The sequence below is a fragment of the Meleagris gallopavo genome, chromosome 17 (assembly GCF_905368555.1).
Source record: "Meleagris gallopavo chromosome 17, MGAL_WU_HG_1.1, whole genome shotgun sequence".
Classification (NCBI taxonomy): Eukaryota; Metazoa; Chordata; class Aves; order Galliformes; family Phasianidae; genus Meleagris; species Meleagris gallopavo.
In genome coordinates, this window is record NC_139420.1 from 1,103,815 (window position 1) to 1,116,033 (window position 12,219).

Here is a 12,219-nt window from a genome sequence, read left to right on the forward strand (position 1 = left end):
TGGTAAGTTGATCATTCTTTCTGAAATCTATGCTATGCTATATAACTGTCTAGCAGGTTGAGTATATGTAGTACACATAGTAACAAGGTGGCATGAGACAATGACTGAACAATTCTTATTTTGCATCTGTAGACTGTAAATTCAACTTGCACTCTTTTTTTTTTTTCATTCAAATTGTCTCAGACATCAACAAACAGGTCACAGAAAGCAAGCTACAATCCCATCATCCACTCCCTTCTCACACCTATGTAAGGAAAGAAAGATGCAAGATGTCAAAATGACTACAATTCTCAACTGGTGGGAGCAAGGAGAAATACTGCCTCCAGTTCAAATATCAGGTAAAGAAGTACACCAGCATTGCATTACACTGGGAGACTGCAACAGACACATAATAACTAAGTATCTCCAGAGTCACTGCTGCAGCTTTGCAATTTAGGCATGTCAGGAATGGGAACTATTCCCAGCTCTGCCATGCATTTGCTTTTGTGATGCTGAGTAACTGATAGCAGTATCCATGTCTCAAATTCCTCATCTCAAAGGATTAGGATTTATCTATCTAACCACAGTACAGTGGAGCACTGCTTTAGACAAGGACTAAAGTGGCAATTCCACATTAGTAACAAATTGTTGGTATTTTCAAGCAATTTTACCTACCTTTCGTCAGTAAGTGTCTCACAACACTGAACTGATGAAGGAAGAATATGCAAGCATCCAGTTACAGTACTTCCCCATCAAATAGGATCCAGGAGATTCTAGTATTGTTCAGAAAATTTCAATAACAAAAAAATAACTTCCCTAGAATTGCTTTGGTGAGTGCAGGAAAGCACAAACCACCCACAGATAACAGGGACACAGCTACAGTGACTGCAGCTGTAAGACATTTCTGAACTGATGGCTTTCGAGGAGTTTGCAATTAGCAGGTGTTACTTGTGAAAACATTTATGGAAAAAAGAATGGCATGAAAGCAAGTATGAAGGTATGAACGAGCTTGGGCAAGCAGGAAATTTGAAGCTTGTCTTGAATAGAAGACTTTTTTTTTTTATATGTACAGACAAAAAGAATGTTTCTCACATAACAAGATACTGTCCCACGAGTGTACCGTAACTCAAAGCAAGTTTTCCACTAGTAAGACAGGAAACCTACAAACAGAAATCACGCCCTCTCTTCAATACTTTCTCTTCATAAATCATCCACTACTCAAATACGGATTTTTATCGTATTTCAGACATCTCAAATCAAACCTAGAAGCAAGAGAACTGAAAAATTCTATTCTATCAAATGGATATACTGTCAGAAACTTCCTCTGTTGCTGAAGAGGATTAAAAAGCCTTCTAAAATGAAAGCGTTACATTCTAGCTCTGCTTTTCCCTATTTTTCATCATAATTATAGCTGTGGCACTGTGTTAGCCATGATCTCTCAAAACCCTAGACCTCACTAATATTAACCTAATATTAATTAACTAATTAATATTAACCTCATCTAATATTAACATAAGGCCACGTTAACACCCTTGGATTACAGGGCTTATTTATCCCACTGAAGACACACTTTATCAGCCAAGGCTTTCTTTGCTCTGCACCAGAAGACTGATCTATGCACAAGCACCCACGAGCTCCGATGTGCCATCTTACACACTCCCTGTCCAGCTTCCCCACGTGCATTCCAGCATGGCTGCATTCTTTTTGAACTGCTGGATTGTTAACCTGCTCCAGACTGCTTTTACTGCCACCACGTGCTTGTTATGTGACACCTACAGATAAGCACAAGCTGCAACAGGTGGCAATCCCCAAAGGCATCCTGCCAACCCCTGCCACTTTCTCTCCTCTTCTCTGCTGTCCTCTCCTTGCACTGGGATCACTGCCCCCTGTATTGAATGCTTAGAAAAACAGTTATGTAATCCATGAAGCATGAACAGTCGTACAGCTCTCCTCTGTTCCTTGAATAGGTCTGTGATTATCTGACTCCAGTATGACCTCCACATTACCTCTCTCCTCTGCTGCTTCACAAGGTGAATTGGCAATCCCAGGACTCCTCACGAAAAAGCTCTGCTGCCTGCTAAGTGCATAGTGTTACTTTCCTGAACACTAACACTTCAAAAATCTCTTAGGATAGCTTACCAGAATTTGGAAGCTGTGCTATCTTTCACGGAAGCTTAGCTGAAGCATGAATCAGATATGCAAAAAGCTGAAAGCAGGTTCATTAATTTTCAGAGCAAACTCATGCAGAACATGTATTGCTTCTGTATTTGAGCTCAGAGTAGCCTGCCAGTGAGCAGAGTGCCATTCTGTAGTCAATCTTCTGGTGGCTTTGTTCTAAATTGCCTGGCCATAACTACAGCATACTTGGCAACTGCCCCACAAACTTGCCCTCTCCTTTGATTTAAGTGCAATCTAAAATTGCTCTTTCTGTTCCCTTCTGGTTAGACATCCTTCCTTCCTTCTCAGGGTACGAATGCTGAGAAGCACACAGAAGCAAAAACCCTCTCACCTCCACTTACCTCCTGCAGACAGAGCCGTATTCCAGTCACGCACCTCTTGCTCCCTTCTGTCATTACTTCTCTTCATGCATGAAAGCCTCTCCTTTTTCCTACTTACTAACGTTAGAGCATCTCAAAAACGTCCCCACTTCTGTTCAATACTACATAGCATTTCTTCTACCAATCACCAATGCATTTCTGCTTCGGGTTGTAATCCCTTAGCTGCCTTGGTGAGCAATTCTCACTTCAATCCATATGACCCCATTTTCCAACTGTATTTATGCTGCCCTGTTAAGATCTGCTATAAAAGGAGTTAATAAATGCTATACATCATATACGAGACCTTCTCCTCCCTCATGTCATTCCCACCGTGGGGTCCCCACCTGCTGCACACTGCCAGCACTGCATGCAATCCGTGCTAGCATGCAGGCAGGAGTTGCTAAACCAAAGTATTAGGAACGACTCTCATGAATAACTGCTCATTAGCAGAGATGAGGACCTAACAGCAATAAAGTTACATCTCCACCAGAGGATTTCTTCCTCATTGACGACAAGCTGACACTTTTCATAAGCATTATATTCCCCTAAAAAGAAACAAACAAGTTTTGTATTTTCTCCATCTACCTCCTGTCCTAATGAGTCCAGCTTTGCTATTTATAGGATGCTATTTGTCAGAGTTATTATAAATTTCCTTCCAGCATTGCATGGAGGCCTCACACATCTTTCCGCAAAGCACTTCAAGCATGTTCCTGGGAAGCACAGCTGGTCTCACCTCCATTAAGCACCTGCTTCTCTTCTAAACTGATTTCCTTAATTTCAGGATCATCTTAATTATTTTTTTCAGGTAATGCTGCCTTTGTGCAATCTGTAGCTAATTGTTTATATCCCTTTTTTTTTTTTTTTAAAGAAAATGAGAAAAGGAGGGTCATCAGCAATAAGTAATATATCAAATGAGAAAAACAATACATGCTTTTCTTTTTCTTTAAAAAAAAACAAACTTATGGTTATAGCCCAGATTCAGCACTGCCCTACCAAAGATCATTTCTCCCAGAATAAATGAGACCTTTTCCTCAGGTTACAGACTTGTAGTGAATTGCAATCTATACCGTTTCCTTCTGGAAAAGCATGGGGATAAATCTTTTATTCCTCCCTCCTCACCCAGCTCCACTGTAAAATGCAAAGCAAAACATTTGGTTATATTAACTTTTCCCTTTTAGATAAATGGAAAATGCCTCGGACACTGATGTCGCTGTGTCAGACATATTACAGCATCTAAGCATTCTCCCCAGCTGCTGGCATAAATATGTATACAAAGAAAGATCATCCACATTAAACTCACCTTCACCAACACACTGTGATTTCAACTTTACAACAAAAGGAAATGAGCTTCTCTGCATCCAAGTTGTTCAAAATTGGCAATGGGATTTGTTCTGTGCCATGTCCACCCTACCAAGTGCTGCCAACTGGAGCATCCTTTGTTTGCCCACAGAACACTAACAGCACAGACAGCAATTTTAATCCTGAATCCTAAAAGACCTGAGGAATGAACCGAAGAACCAAACCAGCCCATCCAACTCTCAGCCACATGCAGCAGCTCCTGGATCACCTCATCCACAAATTTATGTGTTTCCATTTTAGCAATGATGACACTGTGCCTATACTTGATTACATTCTGGCAATAACAAACTATTTCATCAGGTTCCTCTGTCTGATATACCACTTTAATCTCACATTTAGACATCTCTCTTTGGAGCAAAGTTGCTAAACCTAATTCCCTTTACAACTCATACAATTTAGGATGTATTATCACCCTACAAGCACAGGAAATTATACATATACTGGTCAGATTAGAGTCCTACTGCTGGAGCAGATGTGATGCTTTATTTTTTATCCTTCTAAAATCTCTGGCTTGCTGTTTCAAAACAAGCAATTTTCATGTAAGTTAGAAGGATACAGGGAGCACTGTAGGAAATACAAAACAAAACAAAAAACCTCAGTTGCCGAGGGAAAAAAACCCTGGAGTCTCTTAAATGGACTCTGAGAGTTACTTGTTCCTGCAGTATTTACTGAGATGTTTACATTACTGTTTTAATTCAGACCACTTTCGAAGCAAATTTCCCAACTGCCTGAACTCACTGCGCTTCAGTTCCCAGCACACAGCACTTGCAGCACCATCTGGACACATCTTGGGATGAAATTAAACCAACAGATGCACTCCAGGACCACATCGAGGGTGTGCTAACGAGGAATGCGAGCAAGTTCAAGAGCTGCTTGCTGATGTGCTCACTCACTGCGCCGGCCAACTCGGCGCAAGATGTGACAGTTACCGGCAGATGGAGCGAGAGCCCGAAGCGCCACTTCTCTGCAAGGTCACACACTAACAGACTTTGTAGGAAAAAGAAAGCAGCTGCCTAAGTAGGAAGCTACGAGCCAAAAGAAGTAAAAAGTCACGTCTCTAAAAGAAACTAGCAAGTTGATTGTGAAAGAAATGCTTCACAAATTTTGGGCTCCTGCCCTCTGTTGCTAGTGCGCTGCAACCTCATTACAAACTGTGCAGTTCATGCTTTGCAAGTCAAACAGTTGTGAACCAGAATTCAGAATCTTCTTCTACAGAAATATTTTCAGAACATAAGCAGCCGATCAGTCTAGCAGTTCAACACCTCCCATTCCAGGAATGCCTCACCCCATAGAACATTTAAAAAGGTGTGTGGGGGGGAAAGCAGCTGGTTAGTTTTGTGAAAACAGCAATCAGATCCTTAAAACAATACTAATAAAACAAACACAATAAACCCCATCAGCCCCACTCCATCTGTATGCTGTGTTTCAGCACTCGGTGCACAGCTTGAATGCCAACCTCAACTTGCAAGATTCTTCTAATTGAAAGGCTTAACAGTAGTGAAAATGCAGCCAGCTCCAACAGAGCCAAATGCTCGGGGTAATCGATGGAGAATGCAGCTTGATACAGATGCACATAAGCATACTGAATGTCACACAACAGAGGCATAAACTTGTTCAGTGGACGAAGCAGTAATAGGTAGAAGGTTTTCAACAGTCCTTGTAGCCTTCACTTCAATGTGCAGCACAAGGCAGGACAGGTATTATGCTTACTGCTGAGATACAGTCAAGAACGCAGCATCCACCACCCAGCTGGAGCTCCAACAGTGGGCAGTGTTGAAAAGAACAACCAAAATAATATGGGACACATGAGACTCAAATCAGGCTTGAAAGTATGTTTAAGAGATTTTCTGTTTACAAAAGGAACACCATAGCGTGTGACCTTTCCAACCGATCTAAGTCACACACAAGTTCCACAATTACATAAATGCTTCCCAGTTTACCACCTAGTTCCACAATGCAAAAAGCAATGGCTTGCTAGCTAGAAGGGGAAGCAGCCCCCTCATGCCACAAGGATGTAACAAGGACATCACCAGTACTACAAAATGCGGAGGTATGCAAAAAAACCAACAAGGAGCTAATCTGCAGGGAAGGCAGAAAAGCAGCGAGGAAAGGGAAGAGGAAGGCAAGGTGGTGCAGGAGAAATAAGGATGCCTGAGAAAACAAACTGTCTTTTGCTATTTCTATTATTCACATTTCTCAAGCTCCACAAGCTGTCACCAGGGTATCTTCTCTTACAGAGATGGCTTTCTATGAAATTGATTACATTTCATTTCATATCAAAGAATATGTAACTTAACAAAGAAATGGCTCAATTAAACACAACCTATTTTGACCTTGTGCGAATTCCAATGCTTCTGCTTTCTGTGAGCAAATATTGTAAGACTTAAACAGCTCTCCCTTTCCAAATGAGCTGCAAGCAGGGCTCCTCCCAACAGCAACTGATGCGCTGCCCAGTAACAAAGGCTTTTTTCAAGCCTATGCAGCTAAGTCTCTTGGCAACAGGAGATGTTCGGTTAACAACTCTTTCCTCTGTTCACTAATCAGTTGAGAAGGCTCTGGAGGACCAATACTTAATAAGGATCTGATAACTAGAGCACTACCCAAGCTACCTGTTCAAAAGGAGATACAGTGTCCCCGTAGGCTGTTGGTGAAGGGCAGGAAATACCTGGCAGCAAGGCTGATGCAGAGAAGAGTGAGTTGCTAAAGGTTTCCACTCAAAGCAATTGTAGGCATGATGGTGAACTGTAGCATGTTTAAGCTTTTGTAGGCCACTTTTAGTGGTGTTTCTGAGAAACTTCAATATTACAAGCTATAATGCTGGGGATCCAAAGTAAATGTTACGCCCTCTCGCCAAATGATTAAAATGGATGGCATGCAAATAGCCTCCTTTACTCCAGTTCCTGAAGACTTTAAGTATGGTACACGAACTGTTAACACTGCTTTAGGTCTCTACCTGATCCAAAGTTATTTTTTATTTACTTCACAGTGATAACAGAATGTATTTTCTTTTAAAGGGAGTGGGACAGACATGTTATTTCTAAAATCACATGCTGAACACCATTCTCTCTCTCTCACACATGGCACACACCTTGGAGTCTCTTCTTTATACGCTACGTACCAAAAGCAATCTGTTTGACAGCATGGGTTCCCCTTTTTCCACAATCTGCTTACCATGGTGTGTACAAGCCCCCAGAATGGAACTCCAAGCCCGAGAGTGCAAAATCCCAAACTGAGGGGTGGTTCAAAATCCTGGCTCACACATGGAAGGGAACAAGAACAGAATTCTCAGCAAAGGTCTGCCAGCTCTGCCATGTTTCCAGCACGATGCCACGACTCTTGCAAGGGTGTTGTACTCAGGGTAGCTCAGGCACAGCTTGGACTCTAAGCTATAGGTGAACACTCCTGCTTGGAGAAATTCTGTGCATTCATGGTAGTTTTATGGGTAGTTTTATGGCAGTTTACTCCTGCCTCAACTGCTACAGCATTTGAAGACAGAAGACAGATTAGGTGTATCACGCTGGGGATCTCACTGACAGCAGATCAATATGCAAGGAAAGCAGAAATGCAAATACTCCTGGATGCAAACAATCTTGCTTGCTGCCTCCAGGGAAGCTTTCTCCTTAAGCTACCAAGTTGGACATGTGCCTCTAACAGCTGATACCACAGTGGGCACAGGGTTGATGCACATGGCACCAGGGACTTCTTAATCAGACAGCAATTTGGCCCGTGCATACAAGATCAATACAAAGCAGACCATCGATCACATTATGTTTCTCTGAGAGGGAAAACCTGAATTTCCAGACATTGTCTGCTGCAGAACAGCAATATTAGAACAACAGTGGACAAGGTCAAATGTCCAGGCTTATTCTTTCAGACCTCAGAGACGCTGCTGCTATGATTGACCACGACTGCTTCTGAGCTTCTGATGAATCTGTTCCTGTCTCTCCCACTGCCATCCAGAATTGCACTTGACTGACTTGTTAATTTTTTTCTCCCAGAAAGGGCCCAGATGGCAGTGCTTGGTGACTGCACACATGCCCTGAGGGATATCTCCTTGTGTGTGGTACCAAACAGCTCTATTTTGTCACCCCTCCTATTCTGTCACAGATAGCAATTGCAAGGACTGCACAATCAAGCTAGAAATTAGAACACTGCCCATCCAGCCTGGCTTCTGGCATTTGGGCCAGTTTACATGAGCAGAAAACATGGAAAGCCAGGAAGGCGTCAGCTTACTGACCTCAAAGCTGTAACCACAGGTCAAGAACATGTGGGGATGCCACAGTCATCAAAATCCACAGCACAAAAACAGATGGCTTACCATTTGTAATTCTGGAAAAGATAAGGTGACGAGGCAACGTGACAGGAAACCTTATTTGATAGAAGTAGGTGTGAAAATGGATCCCATTTCTTAATGGTGGAAACTTTTAAATGATGGAATCTCTAGGCTGGAACTTGCTTACCCTCTGCTTTGTTAGGGTTCAAATCCAGTCCTTTTCAGAGCACAATGCAACAGTTTTCTCTATTTAGTCAAGTTTTCTCAAAGGAGCAGAAGCTAATGAAGATTGGGAACCTGAGGAAAATTGTTACTTTTAACATTGTATAAACAACTGCTTACAAATGTACAGTTGTGTACATATGCCAGAATGTGCTTTTAGGAAGGATTTTTCCTTAAACTGGAAAAAAAGTCAGAACAGAAAAAATGATTTCCTTACAATACCCACACACATCTCTGTAAAAGCATGCTACTCCTCTTCAAATCATAGCTGCCCTGTGATGCAGCTGAACAGAACTGAGAGCTACATTTTTCACTGCCTTTATTAGTGCAGATGCCCAACAGTCCAGCCAAACTGCAAGAGGGTTTGAGCTTACTGTATGAAATGTTTTCTAAACAGAGACAATTGAGTGATTCCCTGAAAGAACATCCATAGAAGTATCACACCACAGCTATAACCAATGATAAAACACAATATGTTGCTGTTAGTATCTTAACAAGTTCAAGAGCCCATAACATAAAGATGTCTCAGGCTCATCACTGAAAATAACGGCAGTTAAGGGACTCCCTCCTTTCACCTCATGCTGCCTGGACCTATCATTTTCTTTCCTCCTTTTTTTTTTTTTCAGTGTGTGTTTGACTAATGATCATGTGTTCTGAAATATCCTTTTCTGGCCTCAAGCCCTTGTCAAACTCTGCTTTGCAGTCTCTGATGCCAATCAGATGCTTTGACTCCAGGAAGCTAATGAGCTTTTAGCTTTCTCCCAGCTCAGTAGTAACAACCTGTCTGCAGAGAAGTGCTTACTGCAAAAGGAATCATGCAATAGTCCTTGGTTCCAGACACCGTTTTATTTATTAAAAACATTCTAATGTTATTCAGAACTGTTTAGTTGTTGAACAGCTTTATAAACTTAAGTGTTATAAAATCCCAGCAAGCAGGCAGGCATGGAAGAAAGACTGCAAAAGAGCTGAAAAGCACCGAAGGTAAAAAAGCAACAAAACCCAATACGGCTGTGGTTATTTAGTTGAAATATCTGCTCACCAACAGACATAAAATACTGAAGTATGCAAGAAAGATGGAAAAAGCACAGAAAACCCTTTTTTTTTTTTTGCCTCTGCCGACCTCTTAAGCATCTTTTTCCTATCTCCAAGAGAGACTGCATGGAATGCACTAGATCATGAGGCTGGGGATGGTCCAACTAGGTGCCCTCCCCTGCTATATGATTTGCACTGGAAGCAGTGGCCTGGAAATCAAAGCCCCTTTGTGGCTGCAGAGTGGGGGAAAAGACACTGCACTGTAATGCAAAGCAGTAAGATCCAGCGGCAAGGAAGAATGAGCTGTCAAACCGGAGATCTCTGTTCTTCCCTGTGTGCCATGCAGAGAGGTGATACAGCACAGCTGGGAGCAGGGAAAGGCAGCAGTCAGCTCTTTGGGCAGCCTCCTGGTGTAAGAGAGGGGATGGCAGGGAGCAGACAGTGCTCTGCCTGGATGCAGCAAAGCACAGGATCGTGTTGTTGAAGAAACTGACAGCCATGCTCCTGCAGGCCTCCAAGACCGCCAACTCCCTCTCCAGGCCTGTGGCAGGTCAGGGTGTGGGGCTGCCCAGAGTATGCAGGGCATCAGGCCCTCAAGCACAGTGGATAGAATCTTGATCAGCAAGGCAAAAACAAATCCTCCATCACCATGGAATTTACAGAAATGAAACTGCTTTGTCAGATATGGAACTACAGGGGTTTCCACTGACTGCACTTCAAAACACCATCCTGCTACCAAGGGACTTCCTGCTCCGGTTTGAAAGCCTGCATGCTGCTGACAAGTGGCTGGATGCATCAGCAATGGGTGCTGCTTCAGAGCTGTGACAGACAGGGATGGACAGATGGTTTTTCCACTCGGGCTGGCATCTGTCAGGTTCTTCCCTTTACAGCCTGAGCTTCATCTTCAGTGTCAAGGGGAAACAAAAATCAAAGAAGATAGATATTTATTTCAGAGCTCACACACTGAACTGTGCTTAGAAGGCAAGTTGAAAGCTTTTCTTCTGGGTTACTCATGCTTCACTGAGTCTACTTATACTTCCACTTCTCATCATGATTTTATATAAAGATCTCATAAATGATCATAAGCCATTACACAAGTATTTGGTTATTCTTATTAGTTCAGTTGCTTGCTAGAGGCCTGTCTGCTTAAGGCAGTAAGGAGTAGCAGAACTGTCTGGCTTGACTTATTAGAATAAGAAAGAAGAATAAGATATTTTATCCAATCTATCTACCCTCACAGAAATACCAACTCCTTCAAAATACCTTCCAGTAAGATGACAAAATTTGGATATAAACAGCTAACCTTTCTTGGGGAAAGATTAACAGCATCCAAGCCGGGAAGAAGCTGGGAGACCCAATCTCAGCCAAGAGAAATGAAACATCAGTGATACTTCATCGTCAGAACTGATACTGGAAGCCCATTTAGTTCATTACAGGCAGAGTCCTACAATCTTGTCTTTATAAGCATGTTAGAGGCAAGTACCATATGGAAAAACACACTCATATTATTAAATAATTTACTATATGCAAACACAGACGCATCCTCCAATCCTGTTTGTGCTCTGAAATTGCTAATTAGTTTCTGCTGCAGCTTCCAAAGTCAAAAATGTGTTTCAATTTCTCTCTCCATTTCATGAAAGCTGCCACATGCACCCAAAGGAAGCCCAGTGCCTCCACTAATCTGTCTCAGTTACAGTCACTCTGCTGCTGTCAGGCAATTTAAACATCTCCCAAGCATCCAAGGAGAAGAATTCTACTTCTTCGGTGTAAACTAAGTGCCAGGCCAGAGTAGAAGCAGCATAAACAAAAGACATTTTTTCAAGTTCTCTAGTAAAAAATTGACCCTGCAGCCCAAGTTTTCAAGGTACAGTATATGGGTAGTTCGTTCTTATGGATTTGGGCATAAAATGGAAGCCTTAATGTCTTCAAGAACAGAGATTCTCCAACAATCCTCAAAACAGCTCATCTATTTCCAGTCTGGGGTTACAGAAGGTGAATTGCAAGAGAAGATGTTGCTGCTCCTCCCTCACCTGAGCTGGTATGCACAACACTTAGTTGTGGAATGAGGGGATACTCTCCTCTCCTCCAAACACTCTCTGGCTTTATAGAAAAGCACAAAAATTGCTATTAAATGTAAATATGCCTGAGGTGTTGAATATCTGATAATCCTTGGCAGAACTGACAATAACAGTTTTGCCCATAAAATTATAGGTTTCCTGCAAACACAGATCTTGCTGTAAAACTTGAATTTGGACAGAAGTGTGAGATACAATGTTATGAACATTGGACAGAATACCTCTACAAAGCCTTGGTTGTCCAAGCACATACACATTTTTACAACCACAGATCAAACTACCTGTAAGTAAAAAGAAAGAAAAAAAAAGGATCTGGGCCCCCAGCTCATAGCAATGAATGTGATACTAATTTGAAAGGGAGGAAGCACAGATATTTTTCAAGAGACAAAGGAGGAATGTTACACAACATCCAACTGCAGCCTGTCCCCATTTTAACTATCCTACAGGCATGGCCCACAAAAAGAAAGTAATAGGAGAAACTGCATTTGCAAAGCGAAAACATACATTACCTCTAAATAATTACAACAGCTTCCTTGAAACCACTTAATGACTGTTAAAATAATGAAAAGATTCCTAACCCAGAAACTAGGTTGTTTAGGATAGTTTTCAAGTCCAGCGCAGATTTCTTATGGCAGTAAGACAAGAAACATTTCATGTTATTGTAGACTTCCAGTTCTTCATATCACCAAGAGAAAGAAAATTCAGAGTTGAAAGAAACTGTCTGAGAGACTGAAATATAAAC

At 41.9% G+C, this 12,219-nt stretch overlaps 1 protein-coding gene across 6 annotated transcripts in view; it reads right to left on the reverse strand.

Annotated features, from left to right (window-relative positions):
* Positions 1-12,219, reverse strand: part of ARVCF (ARVCF delta catenin family member) — a 140,605-nt gene that overhangs the window by 19,562 nt on the left and 108,824 nt on the right. The gene's annotated exons all lie outside the window — the stretch shown is intronic.